Source organism: Pholcus phalangioides, unplaced genomic scaffold (assembly GCF_987345545.1).
Source record: "Pholcus phalangioides strain wild (caught in Gottingen) unplaced genomic scaffold, Ppha-v1.0 ptg000009l_1, whole genome shotgun sequence".
NCBI lineage: Eukaryota > Metazoa > Arthropoda > Arachnida > Araneae > Pholcidae > Pholcus > Pholcus phalangioides.
This window is the reverse complement of record NW_028301602.1, coordinates 11,938,201-11,963,415: the sequence shown is the minus strand read 5'-3', so window position 1 is coordinate 11,963,415 and position 25,215 is coordinate 11,938,201. Positions and strand designations below refer to the sequence as shown.

At 35.6% G+C, this 25,215-nt stretch overlaps 1 protein-coding gene across 1 annotated transcript in view; it reads right to left on the bottom strand.

Moving 5' to 3' along the window:
- LOC149081769 (uncharacterized) overlaps nucleotides 1–24,924 on the bottom strand; it is a 380,853-nt gene extending 355,929 nt beyond the window's left edge. Inside the window, exon 1 of the mRNA XM_089237205.1 lies at nucleotides 24,532–24,924. The gene's annotated coding sequence lies outside the window, so the exon portion shown is untranslated. The remainder of the gene's footprint in view (nucleotides 1–24,531) is intronic.
- Between the last annotated feature and the right edge of the window lie 291 nt (nucleotides 24,925–25,215).

The window sequence follows — 25,215 nt, the reverse complement described above, 5'->3', positions numbered from 1 at the left end:
ACAGCCAAACTGGGGCGGCATAGAGAAAAATGGGGTGAATCACCACTTTGTATATGATGAGTTTGTTAAAGATGGTGAGTAGATCGACGGTGGCAAGTTTTTGCTCGAAAAAATGTTTTCTTTCTTTTTTTTTTTTATGGCTTTGATTATTTGGCTCCTCACAATGCACTCTAAAAGATAATGTCGCGATAGCGTAACACGTCCATTTATTAATTTAAATTAAATGAAAACATACATTACTCATTGAAAAACACGGAACATTACGTTTGGGCCGCATCATCAACTTCTAATCAATTTTTAGGGATTTCAAAATGTATTAAAGGTCATTAATCAAGCACGATTAAACGAACATTTAAAACAGCAACATTCAATTGCGTTTTCGCGCCGAGATTAAATGAAATCATTAATTAATAAAACAAATAATTCACAAATATAAAAGAATGGATTTTCTGATTATGCCACACAAACACACATTTAGAATGCTACATACGCACACGTACATACAGAAATTGGGTTCACCAATTTACTTATCTACACTGACTCCTTTGCGAACAAGGGACGGCCAACAGGCACTAAATGCTACATTTTCAACATTTTAAAGGGGTTCCCCCGCACCTGCTCAAAAATTGTGTGCATCCCAGGGAACTACTTATACACGAACCCTTACACATGCAAAGCCGCAAAGAAAGTGATTGTAACTAGGAAATACTTCTACGTTACAAAAAAAAAAAGATCTAATTTGATTCGTTAATTGAACCGTGGAAATGGAATGATATCTACATTTAAGTTCCGAAGTCTGGATGCCAATCAGTATAAACTAAATCGTGGAAGACGAATGCAATAATGTAAGACGTAATAAGTGAGTGTAAAAAAGAAAATGCATGTATGCATGTGTTTCTCTCTGATTAAAATGAGAGTAATTCTGCCTGTGCAATTTCGGAAGTTTCAATGGAGAAAATAGCGATCACGACAAGAAACGCTTGTCTTAAATGACAGCAAGGTGTCCAGTAGTTGTAACAGGGATTTCACGCAATTTTAATTAAAATATTACCTCAAATACGTAATAATCGTGTGTCCAACATTTTCTAGATAAAATCCAAGGATAACATCGTGTATCGGTCATCTCTTTTCCAGCCGTCTTTATTCATTTAGACATTTAAGAAAAAGAGAAAGAAACGTTCATTCCGCTCCCAGAAGAAAAAAAGGCATTTCTTTTTTCACACACACACGTCGACATTTATTTCTTTTATTTTCGAATGTGAATGAAGATGCTGTTCTCAAAGGTTCAACGAACCTCTTGTGTCCAAATGGTATGTGTGGAGCAAACAAAACAAATTCCTCAAACACGATTGTGAAGTTTGTACAGACACAAATAGTTCAAAGAGGTGCGAAAGATATCGCACGTTCTCTTCTTCTTCGTCTTCGTAGGTGAGAATCCATTTTTGTTTGAAATCTTATGTTTTTCTGGTTAATGTAGTTCTGGACAATCAAGTTGGGCTGGAAACTCGATCTTCTAGTTCTAGACGCTAATTAACAGTTTCTCCAGAATAAATTGCTTTTAATTCATTGCTTCCTTTAAAATTTAATTTCATACCGGGACGAAATTCAAGATTCTCTATGCGCCAAGTGGCAATTTAAGCGCAATTTTCGATTGTTTTTCCCCTCTTCTTCTTTTATTTTTTGGCAATAACAATTGAATATGTTCTTTCCCGAATTAATTAAGGGGTGCGTTACAATTATACCAAAAGTTATATATAACTCTGTTTTCATTTTCGAAATGGAGAAAGTTTTTCTTAATGTTTTTGCTAATTTTAGAAAGATGGTTTCTCGTATGAATTACAAAATCTCGTGGAATAACTTAATTTTGTTTATGGGTACTTCATGTTCACTATAGTGAACTGGATCAGAAACTAGGTTAAATTAGAAATTGTGGAAAACCACAAGATATAACCTAGACTACATTCGAAGCTATGTAGGAAATGATATAGAAAGTGTTTTGTAGAAATTGACAGACGTTTATATGGGAAGCTATTTTGGATACTAGAATGATTTTCACCTGTCCATTGTAAATAAATTAATGAGTTCTATTTTTCATGGATTTAGATCTGCGTGACCATTTCTTTTGTGGATGGAAAAATGATTTGGCACATGATAATTGTGGTGAATTGATGTTTGACCTCGTGTGGGTGTTCCAGCTGAAGGGGAAGTCTCTTAAATGTTGGAAGTGTTGGAATACTAGTGGAAATTGTTTTGACCATGTCTAAATACTCTGTTTATCTGTTACGTTAGTCAAAAGGGTATCTGTTGCTGTATTTGATTTCTTCTCGCTGAAATAATCAAATAATAACAATACACAAGTGGTGCCTCTCAATTTAACATTTGTCCAAGGCGGAACGAATTTCGAATTTGCGGGAAAATGTTTTCTATGTATATTCTACCTGGAAGTTTCGTGCTCAGTGTCATATCTACGGCCTATTGTGGTTCCCTACGCTACTTTATTTAACGATTAGACGTCACTTGGAGCGACGGGACCAGTTTTTTGTTCAAAGAGGGAGGACGGTGTGTCGGTGGGACCGTCCTCCTTTCTAGAAGCCTTACCTGCACCTACTTAACCGAGCAAGGAGTCAGATACATCTCAATCAGCTCGGAGATCCGTTTTAGCTTCTGTATGAAATGTACGATGTAAAATCGCTAAGTTAACAAAAAAAAAATGCAAATTAAAGAAAGTGTCAAATGAACAAATTATTTGAATATTTGGGTACCTTTTTTTAGTCGGGGGTTACCCCCCCCCCCCACCAGGCCCTCCCGTGAACAGCCAGGGCCGGATCAACCCATATGAAGGCCCTAAGCAATCAAGGGATTTTTTTTTTATGGTTACTCCCTTCCCTCTACTTTAAACCTTAACGCATGGCCCCTCCCCTCATAACAATTAGATCTGTTTACAATTTTCGAGTGAGTAAGTGGGCTATGCAAATTGTCAAGCAGGTATTTTTAGGGGTTTACGGAAACTTTGCCCTCCCCTCCCCCGACATTTTGCCCTCAGCACGTTTTTTCCTCTGGTACATTTCGCTTCCGGCATTTTGCTTGCCCTGACCATATGAGCGACCAAGTAAGTGACCCTATCAGTGATCATGTGAATTGGGCATTTAACCCCGACATTTCGCCTACTCTGGAAAATCACTCGGTTGGTCATTCATTCTGTCACTCACTTGGTCACTCAGTAGGTCATTCATTCTGTCACTCACTTGGTCACTCAGTAGGTCATTCATGCACTCACTCATACAGTCACTCGAAATATTTGCCCGAATCCTACGATGCCAGTGCTCGGGAACCTCAAATGCCGGGAAGGCCTCATAACAATTTCACGGGATTGAAATTTTGAAGGGAGTGAGTATGCAAATTGGGAGGCAGGTAGGCCTATAGGGTAGGGGGATATATCTAGGTGTGAGGGGGGGAACTCAGAAAATTTTGTTTTACCCGAAGACATACGATGCTGTTGAGATGGCTCTGGGCTTGGAAATAAAGCGCGAAATCTCTCAATCCAAAAACTGAGCATTAACGCAAGTTCTTGTTCGCAATTAACTCAGTTTCTCTACTTTTGTGTCACCCTCAGGGCCGTAACTAGAAACAAAAATTTACTCTGTAGCTTGCGGGGAAAGGGGAGTTCTGTATATATTTTGGCACCCCCTCCTCGTAATTTTCAACAGAAAAAGAATAAACTCTGCACCTTTCCTGATCCAGGGAACAGACCCCCCCCCCTATTTAGTTGCGAGTTATGAGGAGATATTTCATTTTTTGAACATGTTTGCGTTAGAAGAACGCAGGTGTCGGGGGGGGATATGATCGAAGTGTTAAAAGTTTCCAATGGGATGGATAAAATATGACCATGAGTTATTAATACATCATCAATCAACTGTTTTTACAAGAGGATACCAGTATCGATTGGTAATGGGCAATTCTAAGTTGTGGTGTCGCGGGGAATTTTTCTCTAATAGGGTTATGAATAAATGGAATAGCTTACCTCCGTTGGTTGTGAATTCCAACACAATTGACACGTTTAAAAGAAATACAATAAACATATCGGGACAAATCGGGAAAACTCTCCCTACTCTGATAAGACGACCATAATTTTTTATAGGAAATATATTTATATCTATCATAATTATTGTTTTTTTATTGCTCTTATTGGGTTGCCGTATTTTTGATATAGTTTAGATATGTATTCGACATACATATTTTTTATGGGCATCTTTTTTTCAGCCACTTAGTTGGGCATTTTGTCTGTTGTGGAATTCTTTGTATTTGTATCAAATTACAATCAAAAGGTTCACGAAAAAACCAATGTGAAATTCTTGAAATAACTCCATCAAACAAATTTGATGAATTCGACCTTAATTAAACCGAAAACTGATACGTCTTTTGCGGTCAACCACAAGCGAAATATTCCCTTAAACACATTAATGTAAGTAAATTATCATAGGTAAATATACACCATGCATGTACTAATGAGAACATTTGGAAAAAAAAAACCCCCCGCTAAACATAAAGAACAAGTAAAAACTACTTCAATTATCATAAACTTACAACTGTTCTAGATACAACACACATGTAAATTTCATCCCTCAGGCATGTTTCACTTAGCGACGGCTCTTGTTTTTATATATAACGGAGAAAATAAATTTGAGGAACCTGAATATACAAATACTGTCCTAAACATTCGAATTACAAAGAAAATTTTCTGAGATTCAACTACGGCATCAAATGCAAAGACGGAAATCTTTGAGGAAATTAATCGTTTTATTTCGGCTTTGACGTATCCAAATGCAATCAAGTAACAAATAGAAGCTTATACACACGGTGTTATCGATCATTGGTAATGTTATCTAATTGTTATTACCTTGTTAGACAGTCCATAAGTGAAATGCTGCTCTTCATTACTTCGAGCTAATTTTCAGCATTTCGATATTCCAATAAGCGATGCCGATGTCATTGTGATTAATTTTTGTTTTCTCCAATAAATAAAGGTCATTATTTGAAGACGAAATAATGATCTTCATATTTCAAAAAAAAAGAAACAGGCCAGTTCTGTTCTTATTGGAATTCACGGCACACGCAATTAGTCATGAAAGCAATTGGACTGTTTCTTTCTCCGCCTGATAAATATCTGAGTAATTTAAGAGTTTTTTCCCATCTCTGAGTGAGTGTTCCTTACCGAGATAACATTGCAGCTCAGAGATAAAACTACCGGTTGTATTCTCAGTAATAAGTGATGTAAAATGTTCTCTTTTGGAACTGATTTCCATGAATCGATAAGAAACTTTCAAAAATCCATCGATATTATTACAAAGAATTTTTGATCGGCTTATAACAAAGAATGAATACGTGATGCATCATCAAATTTCAAAAGTATTGATGTTTTATAAAAGGATACCGTTCCAAGAAAAGGATGATCGATCACAATTCGAATATTTCCTGCAGAAGTTCAGTTGCACCCCTAACCTAATTCTGGCGTAGTGTGCAGCGTGCGTCAAAGGTTCATTGAAACTTTAAAAATTAATTTTTAAAAATGAACAAATTGTGGTTTTTCCACGATTGGGATCAGACGGCGATAAGAAAAACCAACTATTTCAAAAAGTTAATGGTAGATGGTGCTGCCTTGAATATATGAAGCAAATTATGCAAATCAGGCTGCTGGGATCGAATGAAGAATGCACGTGCATCCATCAAATTTTTTCGATGGCCTTATTCTTACAAAAAGAAAATCAGATCTTTCTGATCGGCATTCACGTAAAAAAAACATTTTTCATCATCATTTGTTCCTTTTCCTTTTTTTACTAATTTTTGTAGTTCAACGAGCTTTTCACGCACCCTGTATATTCTCCGTAAAGAAGACTTTGGGATGCGAGAAAGTTAAATCTTTTACACCCCAGTCATCGTTCTGTCAGATGCTTTTGAAAGAGGTCGGGGAAAGGAAACAAGTTTAAGTTACGGAGAGACAGATTCGGACTGTAAGGTGGCTGGTTCAGTGTTTTACAGTGAAAGTCGGCGATGAGATTAGTTATTTTCTGAGGCACACGTAGACAAGACATCCGTTTAAAAAAGAAAAATATCAACACACACATTAAATTCTAGAATGTTTGCTCTTTTTGTGGCCCGATGCAGACACTACAATGTTTACAAGTACAATATATATGTATATGTATATATGTTGAAAGGCTCCGTACATGGATGGCGGCAGCAATCAACTAATAGCTCGTGAATGAGGCCACCAAATGGCCACATATATATATAGAAATGTCCTCTCTACTTGTTAATATGTACAAGATTCATCGAAAGACTGGTTATATGTGGAGATGATGATTACAAGGAAGAAAATTCATCTCTGCCCCCCCCCCTCGGGGATGCATATTAAAGTTCTTACACAAACCTTTAACTTCTGAATCGTTTGTTTTAGAAACATACTTTAAATTGGAAAAATTATCCAAATATTGTAATGAATTCTTGTATTCGGCTGAGTATTGTTTTATAGAAACAAAATTAAAATAGACTGCCCATTTCGGTTTGTCATTTATTTTTCTAGGGACTGTATATGTACTGAGGTACAAAATTTGCACACTCTCCCCGTGTTTTCTAACTTTTAATTAGAAAATTGTTGTCTTGACTCTCCTGTGCCCAACATAGGAATTGCATGGTTTTTAAATGCAATATTAGCAATATATTATTTGATCTCAAAAATCGGGGAAAAAGTGGGAAAGAACACCATATATTAAAGACCAAACTCGAAAAAAAAAAGTGAAAACTCGAAAGATTCCTTAAAAAATTTCAGTTATTTAAACTTTTTAAAATCCCGGGATTTCCCCTTAACTTTCGCTGAGCAATATCTCGGCGAATATTGCACTTAGATTGCATGCAATTTCTTTGTTAGGCTCAATAGAGACGTGGCAATAACTATCTAATTTGAAGTTAGAGGACAGAGGGTCGTATACAAAACTAAATTTCGGACCTCGATGAACACATTATTTGAATACTTTTTCTAACCGAATAGTTTCTCTAAAATCATTGGTTCAATCTTAAAGGGGGAGGGTTGTATAAAGACTTTACAACCCTGTATATTATGTACCAAATATTATAAACAGAAACAAACTAGCGTTTTACTATAACCCTGACTATTAAATTTTTAAAAAGATACAGGTCCGTCATATATGCATTATTTGAATTACACATGGTAAAAACAAACCCCATTTTTTATACCTATTTCTTTTCTCAATTTTTTTTCCATGGTATTTCATAAAATACATTTTTCAATGTTATTTTAATACATAATACAGCTATACGTATGCGTACAATACTTTCTTTTTTTACTTCGAAAAGTCGATTCTTCGTTGGTGTCATTTTTTGAGAGCTGTTGAAATTTTACGTGTTCATAGATTTATAAAATGACATAAAGTTGCGGGGATAGGTAAAAATTATTAAACTTTGCACAGCAAGATATTTATAAATAACATTTAAACGAAGTTAAACTACAGGGTGAGCAAAGAGTCCGTAGAAACTTTAAAAATTCATTAAAACCGGAAAAATAACCGAAATAAAAAACGGTTTGCAGGGTTAACATCGCTAGGCCACGGGAATATTTTTAAGAGAGAAAAAAAATTACTCAAAAAACAGACGATAGGTGGCGCTGACGTACATAAGTCAAAGAAAAGCTACGCAAATAACGAACAGAATGCATGCCTCCAAATCGTTTATTACAGCAGTATGTGTTGCACATGATCAGCACCACAGGGGGATAACACATTGCTGCCGAGTCACAAATTCAGCAACGGAAGAGTGCCACAGGTGCACCTGCACGGTTTACAACCGTGCACGTTCTCATTTGCATATTTAGACCGAAGTCACTCGAACCAGTGCCACCTATCGGCTGTTCTTATAGTTTTTTTTCCCCCTATCTTAAAAAAATTCCCAAACCGTTTATTACTTCGATTATTTTTCCGGTTTTTATTCATTTTTAAAGTTTCTACGGACTTTTTGTCCACCCTGTATATTTCACAATCGGTTAACCATTTCAGCTAATTTAAAAATTAACTCTAATTAATTACATTGCTGTGCTAATGCAATGGTTCAATTAAAATTATGCTAATAGCACCCATTTACATCCTTATATTATAGAAATAATTTTTTTCAATACTGTTTTATGGGCCATGGAGGATTAAAGAGAAATTGATCGATAACAAGGAACAATAAATATCATGCGTGCATTTATAAACTAAATTAAATTAAAGTGATCAAAGTTTCACATCAGATCGCGAGAGATTTTACACGATCTGACTGCATTTTAATCAGAAAGCCATCTATATATGCCCGGTCAGTTTTGTAATTCGTTGGGCCATTGGCCGGAGAGTGAGTGAAAATACTTTCACTTCTACGTCTAAATATTCCACGGCACAGAATGAGAAGTTCTATTTTATTGCTACGAAATTAGTGCCTGACGTGCCTGGCAATCACTAGTATGAATGGATCTTTTTTCACTTAAAAAAAATAATAATAAATGTAGAAAAATCAATAGTGATTGATCTTATGTTTATATTTGCACGAAATGTGAAAGAAAGGGAGAGAAAACGTGCTGAAAAGAAAACATTTCAAAGCATGATGACCGAGGCAGGAGAGATAAAAACTTTTGAGAAAGCGATAAGAGACAGATCGTCATGCACGCTCTGGTGGTCATTTCAACCATATTGAAAGTAAATAATAATAATAATAAGTGATCCTTATGTAAAAGGATGCGTCAGTCCGGCTTCTCTCATGGATGGACATGAATCATGCGTTATTTCAAGCGAGAGATAAACATGGTCCTCTGCGATTTTCGGATAAATCTTTCGTTTTTGACGCCCCGGTTGCTTTTATTTTCAAAAAATACAGCGAGAATTGATCACTGATTTAGGATTGATCTCGATTTATTGATATAACGGTGAAATTCATCGATATATGCCAGCTTAAAATTGAGTGAATCATGTAAAAAAATGATTTAGAAAATTTGTTCTCATTTTACATTTATTATTAACCGAAATATGTTTTACGGTGGAATCCGGATTATCCGGTCTAATCGGTCTAATGTGGCGGAATGGCTGGCCGGATAACAGAAAAGCCGGACAGGCCAGAGTTCTATAAATGTTACTTCCTACCCCCACCATACCATCAAAAATACCATTTTAATACCAAAAACCGCTCGTACTTTATGCATAAATGTATATATAATGTAAATGTTTGTTATGTACTGTACTGTAAGTTTTAAAAGTTTATTACAGAAAAGGAAGTGCAAGAATATAAATATTGTTACGAAAATTATGTATATAGTTCTTGTGTTTATCATTTATTGTGTCTTTTTTTTTTTTTTTTTTTTTTGTAAATAGTCATTACCTTGCGTAAAAATGAAAACGAATTCCTCTGTAAATATCGCGAAATTCGCAACAAACTTAGCGAAGTCTGGCACCACGAGACTAGGCAGGATAGTCGATATTCTACTGTATTATATATTGTATATATTAGATATTAGTAATTTCTGAATTCTTTGGAATTAAATTTTGTCCACATATTTGTCCATATCATAAATTATTCTGATTACAAAAAATCGTTGCTCGAAAATTTCCATACTTATAACCAGAAATGTATTACGGAAATTAATACATTTTAATTTCCGTAATACATTAATTAATAATACATTTTAATAATTAATACATACATAATTAATTAATGCATTTTAATTTTAATTGTTAAAAGCCCTAGTTTAGAAAAGTTCATTTAGAAAACGAGCTTCATTCGAATTCGATTTTATTGAACAACATTGCTGGAATTAATTAAGAGGAGAGAAATAAACGCTGAAGTATGGAGTAATAAATTAAACATTGTTGTAATTGACTAATATTGAATCAGGCATTGTTGGAATTGGATTACGTGGAATTGGACGCATTGTTTGAAGTGCAAGAATATAAATATTGTTACGAAAATTATGTACATAGTACTTGTTTATCATTTATTGTGTCATTTTTTTTGTTGTAAATAGTCATTATCTTGGCGTAAAAATGAAAGCGAAGTCTGGCACCACGAGACTAGGCAGGATAGTCGATAACATGGAATTGGTCGCATTGTTGGAATTGGATAATATGAAATTGGACGCATTGTTGGAATGCGCTATGTATAATAAATGACACATCATTGGAACTCGTATTATTGAATCACTGTTAGAATTTGGTATCATCCAAACATTCTTGGAATTCGGTGTTATTGAACGTGACATTGTGTTGCGAGTCAGATGAAATTCAGTAACATGGAAATTATTGGCATTTATGTTGAATCAAACTTTTCAGAATTCGCTATCACAGATTTAAACATTGTTAGACTTTGGTATTATTGAGTTAGACAATGTTGGGTATCGATGTTGCTGAATCACACTTTTTTAGAGTTTTTATTACCTAGTCAGATATTGTTGAAACTAGGTATTATATTGATTCGGACACAGAAATGAGAGTTAGAATTTGTTATTATGTATTATGCAAGAGAGAAATTGTTTGAGATTGATGTTATAGAATTGGGCAATGTGTTTGAATTTGGTATATTATGTATTAAGTTAGACATTGGTATTGGAACAGACATTGTTGGGAATCGATATTTTTGAATCAGATTTTTTTGAAAATTGCTATAATTGATTCAGACGTGGTTTAAATTCGATATACCTGAATCTTTGGTAAATTTCGGTATTATTGAGTAGGATGTCTTTAAATTCGGTTCTAATCAATCGTACATTGTTAGAATTTGATGAAACAGATCGTCATGTCCGTTAGAATTTGGTACCATTGAATCCTAAATTGTTGGAAATCGGCATTGCTGAGGAAATTATATCTATCGTTGGGTATGAATCCGATTTTTTATACTGTGTCGCAATGAATAATAAATCAATAAAATCTGATATTAAACAAAAATACGTACACCTTTTCACTCCTCCTCCTAGTCAGATCATGACCCACCGCTCTGTCTCAATGAAGAGATTTTAGCAGGTGGTCGAAAAAACCTGGCCATGCAGGGGAAAATGTGCATATGTTTTTGTGAAGCTTGTTTCTGTGTAATGCTTGTTATAGTGCTGCCATCTGCCATCAATTTTTCAAACTATTAATGATTGAAAATTGTACCGTTGTAGGTCTGTTGCTCTCGGCTGCGAGACATTTTAACGGGGAGATCAGCTCACATTCGCGCCTCGAAGTTTCTGAAAAAAATTTCCATTTCTTTTACTGAAAATTTTCCTTTCACTAGATAATAAAGATCAAATGATGTATAAGCGCTTCAGAGAGGATACCTATTCATGAAGCACATCAGCTAAAAACACATGACAATTGAAGTAGAATAATAACACTATAACAAACAATACGAGAAGAAGGATCAGAGGGGAGAAGATTGATGTCTTTTCTTGAAAAGCGAAGAAAGACCAATTACCGCTCAAAAGTTCTGCTATCGAAAAACAAAATTGCCAAAAAATGATAATCAGACACGGGTTTGTCAAACTGGACGTTCAAGACTAGAATAATACACATATAACGTCTTCTTTTTTTTTTTTAACTCAGGAGAATATTGCGTTCTATCTTGACTATTTCCTCCACACACACACACATAATCCGACTCCTGAGGTAATGAGAGTCTTTTTTTTTCTTGGGCCTCAAACGTGATGACTTGGAAAGATTCGGCGTCGGCCTCGTTAACTTATAGCAAAGTAAAGAAGAATAAGCTGCTGAACGTGACTGTGGTATAACATGACCACGAAAAAAAAAGAAATGAAACAACAAAAGACATGGAACTGAAATCAGAGATTCTAGCGGAACCATCGCGTCCTCAGAATAAACCTGTGCGGATTTATTTGTTACGAGTGAAATACTACTATTGTTGTCATCATCAAATAACAGGGAGGAAAAAAACACGGAACGGAACTGCGAGTGAATTCGGAAATTTTCTCGATAAAAACCAAATTCAAAGGTTGCTTTATTTTATTTATCGGAGCTCGACTGTGCAGTTTAAACTTGAACAAACACCTATAGTTTTTGTCTTTATTCTAATTCGGATTTCACCACACATGTTCAACCTATAGCCCGCAGAGCAAGTGTGGTCCTTGGTGTCATCTGGTGTGGCCCCCCGCGATATCAAATACATATACAACGCCACAACAGGCAAAATGCCCAACGAGGTAGCTGACCTAATTTTGGTCAAACCTAATTTTGTAAGAAATTAATTATAAGTGGCACATTTCCAGATCACTGAAGTGACTCGCAGTGTAGTTCCAGATCACTGAAGTGGAACTTGACATATTCGCAGATCACTCGAGTGACTCGTAGGAATCGCGGTACATTTCGCTGACTATGGGCTGAGCACGTATGGTGTAGTACGAACTTCAATGAAGACACTATATAGAAAAACTATAGCTGTTTATTCAAGTTTAAATTACATAGTCAATTTCCGTTCGTTTCACAAGGAAACAAAAAAGTTCCGAATTTGATTTTTATAAAGAAAATTTTCGAATTCACTTACAGTTCAGTTCCGAGTTACGCAACATTCACTGATCACGAAAGTGACCCGCGGCATATTTAGAGATTGCCGTGGCACAGTTCCATAGTACTCGAGCGGCCCGCGCCGCATTAGCAGATAGCTTAATTGAGGGGATTGAGTGACTCGTGATAGATTACCAGATAAGTGGCTGGCGGGAATCGCAGCACATTTATACATCACTAAATGTGGCCCGCGCCACATTCCAAGATCACTTAAGTGACCTGCGGCACAGTTTCAGATCGCTTAATTGAGGGATTGAGTGATCCGCGACATGTTTTTAAATCAATGAAGTGGCCCGCACTGTCCTAAAGGTTGAAAATCCTTAAACTACACAGTCGAGTCACATTATAGTGGCCACCTCCTATTTTTGACATGAACTACGTGTATTGCTAATGAAATAAAGCCGGGAGCTGGCTTGGATAATTTATAAGGTGAATTTTAATCATCAAATACAAATTATGAAACAGCTACATGAATTGCACGAACTGTTTCGCTAGCCGGTCCACGAACCAGCGGATTGAAAAACACATATGATATAGATGGATTTTCCCTCGAAAAAAAAAAATATTCTAAAAATACAGAATTCCGAAAATTCCCAAAATATAGTTTGAGATAGTGAAAAAATAAGAGTATTCTTCGAAAAATATTCAATATCGTATGTCAGTGGCCTGAGTTTTTTCTCCTCACTTTTACAAGAACACTATTCAAAACTTTGAGGACTAATCAACGTGTCCAATTAATTGATAAAAATTATTATCAATAATTATCCATTTTACCTTGAAACTTAAAAATCACGAGAAAAAAAATTATTCATAAAAACCGATTTCAACCAATCGGTAAAAAACGAATTTTCATTCATTTAATATTTTATAAATGAATTCACTGATCTACATTTACATAAACAAATTTGTTTATTCACAATTGTAATTTATGACATAATTATTCGGCAGTGATTCATATAATCAAGCCAATACATGTTATTCACATAACACACTCTCCAACTTCCAAACCAAACATTTCGTGCCGGGAATCATTAACTACATCGGAATAGCGTTATCAGACATCAACTAACTAACAGATGTATCCATTTAGAGTCATTTACATTCGAATTAGATTCGACTTCTTGTTTTTTATAAGTAGGCGAAACGGTCTTCGGAATATTATTATTATTATTCATTTAAAAAGAAATTGTATAATATAGTTGAAAAGTACGTGGGAAAAATTGATGAATTCCTCGGATATCTTTTCATTCCACTTTTATTGTTATTAAAACGCAACCTACGTGTCCTTGAGAAGACATCTCGAAAAATCCTTGAACCAGCTTTCAAGCTGTTTGCCTTTCCTTGATTATATATTCAATCCTCGGCTTCGCTTGGATACTTTATAAAAGAAAATAGTGACGAAAAAAGAGATTGACTTGAGTGCGATTTCAGGCACGAATCCATGAAAAAAAAGAAGTTTATTTAGGAGATAAGTTAGATAATCCTTTCTCACACTTCCTGATATTTCTCGTCTTCAAGCTGTTGGCTATTGATGATTTTTGATATTTTTCTTCTTTTCTACGTCTAACTTAAATACAATTATAGATATCGACATTGGATTTCGATTTAGTCAGATCAAATTTTTTTTTTTTTTTTTAAATTTCAACTAAGATTGATCGAAAATATCCTACGGCTATTATTCGTGTCGTAGTTACAAATTCTTTTGCTCTTTATTCGGCTTAGTATTTATGTTGATAAGTACTATTTATAATTTTTTTTCAACGCGATCAGGGACGCCGGAAGCTAAAAAGAGCAAATGGGAGGACAGAAATTCAGAAATGAGCAAGGGCAGATATTTAGAAATGGGTACGGGTGTAGACATTCGTAAATGGGCAAGAGAGACAGAAATCAGGAATTAGTGATTGGCAGAAATTTAGAAATGGACAAGAGAGGCGGAAATTTGGAAACGTAAAAGCGGAAGAAGACAACCATAATCTTGTTCATAAGCAGTGCATTATTTATTATTACTTGTTGTTTTCGTGATATATGTGTCCTTATATTGAGTTGAGGTATTTCAGTTATATTTGGCATCTATATTTTTTATGGGCATCTTTTTTTCAGTCACCTCGTTGGGCAATTTGCCTGTTGTGGCCTTTGTGTTATTATTTAGAATTTGTACTTATTTTGATATTTAGTATTTTTTATTCGTATTTGTATTTATTTTAACACCGGCGCCAAAGTGGCGTGAGGGTAAGAGTGAAGATTTCCGTCGCGGTCCCAGGTTCAAGCACGAGGAAGAATAGAGAGATAAGATATTTATACCCAAATAAGCTTGAAGCGACCACTGATAGATGGCGCCTTCATTTCCAATCTAACTTGATGGGAGTAAATTGCAATATAGCGATATGTTTTGATGAAGTAGTAAGAATGCGTTGATGCAAAAATGGGAAAAGGGTTTGAGATTCAGAAATGGGCAAAGAAGGCAGAAATTTAAAAGTGGGTAAATGAGATAAGAATTATGAGAAAAAAAAAGGCAACAAAGCCAGAAATTAAGAAATATGGGTAAACGGGGTGTAAAGAAATATTCAGACCAGGGTAGTTCTAGCTATAATTTTTCATACAGTATTATCTTCATAGAGAGAACGACGCGTGGGACTTGATACTTGGGGGCACGTTTGCAAGGGAACACTGCTATAAATCTTTAATAATATTTTCCCCACACAACCCTGCCTCATATGAGGTAACGGAAGTAAGTTGTTTTGCATCAGTCCGGGGCTGTGAGCGGTTCTATCTATCTATCTGTCGTATAGTCACGTTTCTGTTGACCAAATCTTTAAAATATTAATGATACATCAAACATATCTCAAGGCCATAGTCATATTGGCACTCGCATACGAAAAGAGGAGGAGGGACTCTAAACCCCCACCTTTCTCCCTTGAACCGATATTATAGTGTTATTTTGAAGGAAAAAACACCCCATCCCCTCTCAGAAAAAAATAATTGAAACACCCCATCCGTTGAAAAAGCCTGCGTAGGCCTATGCATATTAGATAGACGACACACTATATGGAAATCACTAACGCAAATGAGCCCTGCTTTTATAATCAACAAGGTGGGCAGTTGCTCCCTTTGACCCAATGCACCAATACTTCTTTGATTTCACCAGGAAGTTTTGTTTATCAGCCTGCATACCGTGTAAGTTCGGTTTCCATGTGGTATTATCTACATCCGAAAAGTTTTTCAATTATTTAAAGCAATTTCAAGCTCACAAAACTACTCTTTTAAAAAAAATACTTTTTTGGTATCTTGTTTAAGTTTCGATCTCAAAGACTATCATTTCACCGACTCTTCCTCGTCTCGTTTAAAAAGGTCATGCCCAGAAGCTTTTCCTTCCCAATCGATTATCCATAGACGGCTGGATGACTAGTCAATCAACTTTACCGGTGGTGTTACCATGGTTCGTGCAATTAAAATTGTTCATTGCTCATTTAACGCGACGGTGAAATTGCTTTGAGGACAACCCGAGGACAGGCCTTGCAAATACCCTATTGTGTTTTCTCTTTTTATTTTTTCTCTTTCATGTCATATAAAACTTACGAGATCGTCATCTATAAGCAGGTTGTCCATTAAATGCCACATACTTCCTGCTACGTTCAAGGCCCAACTTTGACTTAAGGGGACACAGGGAGAAGAAGCATTAGTACAATTCACGACTAGGGTTGAATATATTTAACCTTGTCAATAAATATGCGTTAGTTAAATTCAGTATCAACCTGAATTGAAGTTCTCTGAACAAAAGTGTCGATTAACCATGCGAAAATCTGATCCAGTCTACATTTTGTAACTACATTTCATTTGCATCTAGATAATGCATTCTGAACACTCTTTCTGCTCTACGGATCCTCTGTGCGAACAAAATAAAGGACACGCCTCTCCCCTTTTACGAAATAATATAAAACAAATGAGTTAATTGTTTTTTTTTCTTTAAGCTCACCTAGACCTCTAGAAACCTCTGAAAAGACTCCTAAAAGATCTTTTAACACTTATTAACAACTCTTGATCTAGACCACGATTGCACAAACTTTTAGGTTTCAAGCCATTTTTTGTCCTGGATAATTTTTTCAGGCTGTATATGAGCTAAATCACCTTTTCTGGGGACGCTTGTCATAATGGAGCCTCTCCATAACGGACATCCTTGACACTAAAAATTTCGTCCACTAACGAGTAGTGTCCGTTAATACATTGAAACATAGTAAAATGCATTGAAGTCCGTTGATTGAATTTAAAAAAATATATCCGTTAACGGAGAGTGTCTGTTATGGAAAACATTTGTTCATTGGTAATAATGATAAATACAGCAGAAGTCCGTCATAACGACAACTCCCAATCACGGAAAATATTTCTCGTTATAACGGACTTCTCGTTATAAGCGGATGTTTTTGTAGCATTAGCTCTTTAATCAATTTAATCAATTACTACAATCACCTGCAAATCACTCGTTATATCGAGATTGTCGTTATAAGCCATACTCGTCATAACAGACTTTTACTGTACTAACATCATGAATTTAAACATAGTTCCGATGTCTGAGCCATATAGTTATCATTGATAAACATAATCAACAATGAATTTAGTGACCAATGGGACCAAAAAGCTCCGAGCGATAATGGGGCCTCAAAAAATTGAAGAGGTTTTCATCCATTCTCTAAATTATTAATTTATTTTTCGGTGTGCGACATATATGACTATAAACATGCATATACGACATATTCACAGTATGCTCATACTCATATGTATGTATGTGTGTGTGTGTGTTAGTCTATTTTTCAGCTCTTCTCTGTATATCCCAGGTTAAGTATTTGTACTTGCGTGGAGTTAATCCCCCCCCCCGAAATGTATAAAAATGGGGGGGGGGTCAAAGTGAAATTTTTTTGACCTACTACTAAACCACGTCCACATTCTTCTGAGGAGCTTCTAACGAATTGGTACACGTTGGAATGTGTGTGTAATGCTGTCATCTGTTTTTCCAACTGTGAGTGAATACGTAATAATTAAACCGTTATAGAGACTTGGCGCAATCTATGGCGAGAATTTTTAACGGGAGATCAGATGCATTTGAGCCTCGAAGATGGAACCCACAGGAACTCAACCATCACTGTGGGGTTCGAACCCAGTTCCTCGCAATGCGAGTCCGTGACTATGACCACTCAACCACGTCAACGTTGGTGGCCGCGGCGTTTATTTGGCTTAGAGACCCTCCAACTAATTTAGACGGCACTGAATGTATTACATATAATACGCGATTCCACCTCCAACACTTATACGTTTTGCATTAAACCTCACTTTCTGCAACGTTTTGAAATTTTTTTTGCTGACGGAAGTAAATTCTCGGGTGGCCCAGATTTTGGCCCTCGAGCTGGATTATTGTGTACAAAAAAAATATCCGAGTTTTATCTTATCATTCATTGCCCGTGCGAACTGATTTATTAGCGTTTGATACTGTATTTAACGTTTCATTTTATGAGATTATATAAATGATAATTAATTTCGCTCATGCTAATCAGAAGCACATATTTCTATTCTATAAATGCTAATTAGGTACATATGAGTGACTCGAAGAAATGTTTTTATACTTGCAACACGTGATGCAAAAGAAAAAAAATTCATTGATAATTAATAAATTTTCTGGAGAAGAAAAAGTCAAAAAAAAAAATGTTTAGTGTTAACTAGATACAGTCGAATCCCGTTTTAACGAATACCATTATAGCGAAAATCTCGTTTTAACGAACACTTTTCTAATCCCCCACATAAGTTTACATAGGAACAATGCTAGGTAACCTGGAATTCCTTTATAACGAAATTTCGATATAACGAAGTGATTCCTCCGGTCTCTTCACATTCGTTATAACGGGATTCGACGGTATTTCGCTTCAATAGTTTCTATTTTTAAAGCTGAAAACACATTGTTGTATGGATATTTGCCGACGTTTTAAAATAGGCTACGTATACACTTCAAACAAATACAATATCTTCATGGATTTCTGAAGAGAAAAAAAAAAATAAACAAGAAATGAAGTTGTAGACCACCATGGTCTCTGGCTTCCATAACAACAACCAGGTATGATTACTCAAACCACTGGACCAGTTAGAACTAGACAACAAAAGGAAAAAAAAAATTGTGGGAGTCTTTCCATAATGACCAGTTGCTCACAATAAAAAAAAAAAACCTTGACCCTTTCTGAAGCCCCTCGACTCTTAAAAACAAAAAGGAAAGGAAAAAATAAAATTCATCTACGCGTATTCATATATAGGCTACACTTTATATTCTGAATTTCTCGTTTCGAAAATTTTCACCTTGAATATATTGCATAAAGAATTAAATAAATACGGATAATAGAACTATATAAACTGGTGAGCTTTTAAATGAAATGAAAGACGGGTAATGTCTAGCTTAGAGAAATAAAAGTTTCGAATTTCCGAAAGAAGCGTCGATTAGCCTACTTTGTCTAAATTGAACATCTCCTTTGAAAACCTCGTGATAGAAAAAGGCAAAAGAGTGGTTTGAAAGTTACCAAAAAGAATCGTAATATTTTTCTCAATGATATTGAAATTTTCGACTAAATAATTCTGAAGATGAAAGGATAAATACGGTGAATGTCTGGACAATCAGTTTATGGGTCTGGTCTTCCTTTCTGATGCTGCCTAGAAATCTGGAACGGAAACCTATGTCTCGTTTTTCTATTAGACCTGTCTCTATTCAGGTCTGAAATTCATTGGAGCCTTGACTTATTCACCTTTCACCTGTTTCAAGAAAGTTTCCCGACTCGCCATTCAATCTTAAAAATAATGCTAAAAAAAAAAAAAGTTATCGATGGTGATTGCTTGTCTAAAAGTTTTGAAATGATCGATTTAAACTAATGAAACGGTACTCTAATGAAAGCTAATCGATTTAAAGTAACGGTTTCGAAATTGTTGTCGGTGACAACAAAAAAAAATCTATTATACGGCTGGAATGGATAACTACAAAATCTAATGTATGACTGGTGATGACTGTCAAAAGAATTACACGATTAAAATCTTGCTCAATTAATCAATGGATGTCAAATCTGTTAGATCAGATAAACAAATTTGACGATTAAGGATAACTGCTGTAGAGTCTTGGGTTCCCAACTTCAAGGCGCAAATACCGGCCGATCTCCCCGTTAAAAGTCTCGCAACAGAGAGCAACAGGCCTACGACGGTACAACTATTCAAGTACTACACTTCACTCATAGTTCGAGAGCATTAGGTTCACAACACGTGCACGCACATTCCAACATGTACCAATTCTTTAGAAATTCCACAGAGGGATATGGACGAGGTGCATGTGTGGTTTAGTATTTCTATATATTGAAATTTTTTCTAAATTTACTTTACATGAAAATTTCCCTGAAATGAATTATTGATCATTTTTGTCGCATCACGGTCATTTTCTGCGCACGAGGGCTAATTAGACCGGTCCCTACAATTTATTGCCGATTCCAACGGCAGCTTTTTTTTATACTCACCGAGAGGTTGTTGCGTTAACCCCTTGATGTGGGACTCCCTGCGGTAGTAATTTTTTTCTGTGATCATGTCGTCGTTTCTCTTGTGCCCCTGCGTCAGGAAAGTTTCTGACAAGGACGAACCAGTTATCGTACCCGCGACACCTCCAAACATCCTTTGGTGCTTTAGGCGAGTATCTTATCGACCATTATTCATGGGCTACCGCAACCTGAAATTAATTATCTAGGCAACGAAATTTGTGTGGAATGAAATTGCATCATTTATAGTGTAAACTCTACTGTGCACTCCCTTTATTGCATATGGAAAAGAAAAAAAGAAGAGGCTGATGTTGAATGCGGCAAATGTCTGGAATACTACTGTACTACTACTACTACTACTACTTAACCGAACATGTACCTCATACACATTCCTCCTCTACAGTATTTCTAAAGAATTAGTGCATGCCGGAATGTGAGGTCTGGGTGTATGTGTGGCCCTAACATATTTAAGCTGTCAGAATATGCTTGTTTCGTGTTCCTGCTGGTGCTGTGACCCGTTTCCCATATTTTGAAGTAAAGATGGTAAATGCTTGAATTGTCACCTTTTGTCAGTATGGGTTTTGTAGGTCCACCTGCTCTCTACGGAAAGACTTTTTTTTAAATGGGAGAAAATGTTTGGGCTCTATAAGTTTATAGGTCTGGTCTTCCTCTCTAATGTTACCTAGACTGAGAACTATGTCCTACAGGACAAGATTGGACTGTTCAGGCAGGAAATTAATTGAAACCTTGACTTATTCATCTTTCACTTGATTGAAAAATATTTTTCCGATTCACCGTTAAGTTTCAACAATAATTTAAAGAATGTTATCGACGTTGATTGTCCGATTAAAAGTTTTGAAATGATCGATTTACGTGAATTGTTTCGAAATTGTTGTCCATGGTTAAAAAAAATATACGATGGGGCTGGAATGAATACTATATCTATAAAATCTATTGTATGACTAGCAATGATTGACGAAAGAAATTACATGCTTAAAAACTGGCTCAATTACTAAATCATTGTCGAACCATTTGATCAGATACATTTGGAAATTATGGATAGCTGCGATAAAATCTCTATTTAACGATTATCTATATACGACGGTATTTCCCGTTAATTTCCTCAGCATCGAAAATTGATTCTCTGAAATGAGTTTCCTATGCAAGGAATTTTTCTAAGTGGAATGAAATGACATCATTATAGCGGAAACTCTGCTTTATTCATTGCATATGAAAGAATGAGAGGCTGAGGTCAAATGCCCAGACTATCACTTTATGGGTCTGGTCTTTTCATATCTGACGTGACCTGAGACTGGACTATATCCTGTTTTTTTTTACCAAGATTTGGCTATTCAGGCTGGAATTCATTGAGTCCTTGACTTATTGGGCTTTTATCTGTTTGAAGAATATTTACTGACTAACAATTTTCTCTTTCATTGCGGTTTCTTGCCTTAAATCCTTGAAACGATCGATTTATGTAAATGGTTGTTGACCGTCGATAAAAATGATAATATTTTATATCACTGAAATGAATGCCTAAAAATTTTGTTGTATGACCGGTAATGATTGGCGAAAGAAATTACACGATTAAAAACCAGCTCAATCATTAAATGGATATCAAATCTGTTCGATCTGGAGAAGAAATTTGAACCATATAAGTAACTGCAGTATAGCTGGCTAGAAGAGATCTCGGCAACGGGATAAGTCCAGTGGCAAAGTTCTGGCTTTCATTCATTTGTATACAGGGTGGCCGCTGTGATGGTCGAGTGGTCATAGTGACGGACTCGCATCGCGAGGTCCCGGGTTCGAACCCCTCCGTTCACAGTGGTGATCGGCTGAAGTTGGTTTTTTTGTGGTTCCTAAATTAAAGGCACGAATGCGAGCCGATCTCCCCTTTAAAAACTCTCGCCGCAAAGAGCAGCAGACCAACAAATGTAATTCAATCATAACACATCACTCACTTAACTTCTGAAATATATAGATGGCAGCACTCAAAAATCCAATGCAGCGCTACACACGCACTCAGATTGTTAGGTACGCCCACACAGTTACACTTCCGGCACAACTCACTAGACAGGAAATCACCGATAGATGGTGATAGACCTGAGTTGTGCTCGGTTTGAAAGAAAGAAAAGAAAGTATACAGGATATATCATATAAGTGCTAATGAGGCCTTTACCTCATCAACCGTCCGTCGTAGAGGTATAGTTTCAATTTAAAGAATGCTCGAAAGGCGTTCAAAAATTACCTTGTACCAGTTTCGAGAATGGAAATGCAGTGTGTAACAAAATAAAAAATTATTCTACGTTCCCCTTGTCCTCTAACTTCCAATTATTAAATTAGAAAGTTGTTGCCCTGTCTCTCCTGAGGCCGACAGAAAATAATTCCAAGATTCTTATAATATTCACTGATATATTAAAATTCAAAAATTGGAGAAAAGTTGGGAAAGGTGTGTGTTCTTAATTGTGTTCTTTAATTTTTGCTGTTCTTTCATAACTTTTCTCCGATTTTTGAATTCAAACATCTTAGCGAATATTGCAATTGGAAACATACGAGTTTTTTTTTTCTGTTTGCCTCAGGAGATACAGGGGAAACAACTTTCTAATTGGAATTAATTTGGGATTTCTAATTTTTAATTAGAATTTCTAATTCATAGGACAAGACCGTATAAAAATTTATGTTATTTTTATTTTGTTACAGACTGTATTTTCACTCTGAAAACTGGTACAGGGGAAGGGGGAGTTCGAACGCCTTTCAAGCATTTTTTAAACTTAAACTGTACCTCTACGACGGACGGTTGATGAGATAACGACCGCATTAGCACCTACAGGACACCGTGTATAGTGTCTGTATAACGAGTTTCTATGCAATGAATTTTTTTGTATATTTATAATTCTACACTGAAATTTATTTCTACGAAACGAATTTTATGGTAGAATGAAATAACATCGTTATACTGAGATCCTCCTCCATTTATTACGTACATTCGGAAAATCTATTGCTGTACTTTGCAGACATTAAATAAAGTTCTAAGATTCTCCCGTGTTTGAGATTCATATGACGTACGTTTTTCTTTCAACTATCTGCAAAATAGGTTTGTCTATACCAGGCATCTTCAACCCGTTGCTCGCGAGCACCACGGTGCTCCCTGAACCACCCAGAGTGCTCCACGCTTGCGTCCGATTTTGCGCTCACGAGCGCTTAATTAGCAATTCCAATTAAATACCTTGCACACATTGTATTCAAGATCCTGATTTCATGCACATTCGTATGTCAAACTTGCTGTAAGGGTGCTCTTCTTCTGACGATGGCGTACAGACAGTGCTCGCGTATAGAAAAAGGTTGAAGAACTCTGGTCTATACGAAAGGAATAAGTATTCGAGTGTACAATGCGCGTATAAAAAAACAGGAGTGCCTTATACACGCGGGTGCTTCTAATACGCTGGCAAATACAGTAAGCATATTTATATGCTGTACAATAATATTCAATTTTTCGGGATACGAAAATTGCATTGCAATTTTTGTTTAAAGATGCGTAGTTACGTATTAAGTTTTCTCATGTTCTCATTTATAAACGATGCGTCTAAATTTAAATTGCGGATAAAAATCATTAAAATGTTTATTTCATCGAAATATTCGATCATGCATATATACTATATAGTATTCCAAAGGTTCCCTACATTTTAGTCCGGTTGAACCCTTGGTAGTTACGAGACCGTTCTACCGAATCTAAATCAATATGAATATTTCTCTAATATTTTAACTGCACCGCGATTGGAACATTTTATAGCTTTTGATGCTGCTCTTACGGAACCATGAGTTCCACACAACCTATATACATGCATATACCCATTTAAGAGGAACAATATGTTTTAATGTTTCCGTACCACAGTTTTAGTCACACAGAAGTAAAAAAAACCAAGATGCCGATCTTTTCCTCAGAGACTGGAAAATTTTATTTTCCCAAAAAGACCAAAATTATAAAATTTCAATTTTTTTCAAAATTTTAAATTGTTTTTGTCTCCTATTTCAATGAAGATCTCTATCAAGAATAATTATATATCTGATCTTAAAAAAGCACGGAATATATCAACGATTTCCATACCACATTTACGTAATTTTCAAGTCATATGTGATAATGGTATCAAACATAATGAGAATAGTTCAACTAAAAGAAATAAATTTAAATAGTTTTTAATTATGAACATAAATTTTCTTAATTTTCGTTAATTTTAATTAATTTCGTTAACTTTCATTACAAAGGAATTCCAGGTTCTTGCATTGTTCCTGTGTAAACTTATCAGGGGCATTAGAAAAATGTTCGTTAAAACGAGATTTTTTTTTCGTTAAAAAGGGATTGGACTGTAACAGTAGAAAAAAAGGAAAAAATACAAGTTATTACTCACATGGATGAGTTTTCTCGATCATTTCACTCACGTGGATCCAATAAAAATGAAATGTCAAAAAATATAAACACTCAAGAATTTCAACTAAATTCCTGGAAATCGTTTCTTTCCCCCGAAAACAACAAATAATAATAAATAATATTCCAATATATAGCGACGACGACGACGACGACGTGCACGCGAAACACGTGCCGATGGTTCTTTTCTTCGAGAGACTTGTCAAAAGAAACCGAATATTATATAATATACTAAACTCGTGCTCCGAGCTTTCTCCACCACCAAACCGACGTTTAGAGCGTCACGACGTACACTGAAGAGCATCGCTCTTTAAACTATTAAAGGGAATGGAGAAAAGCTTATGTGTTGTATAGAAGATGGCAAGAGAAAGAAGAGAGAAACGGACATCTTAGAAAACCAATTCATCGCCAAACCCAGACGTAAACAAACAGGTGAAAACTCGCCAAGGTAAAAAAAAAAAAACCAGTTGCTCCTTATTTTCTTGTCTCTTATTAGAAAAACCATAAGAAAAATATTTTTTCTTCTTTTTTTTCTTACCTATAGAATGACCCCTTAGAAGAAAAAAAAATTACCGAACAAGATGGCGTATGGAAGGATTTTTGAATGCTTTTACATTCCCCCCATTCGTTATAAGAAAAGATCCAGCCACTGTTAGAGCGACGTGAA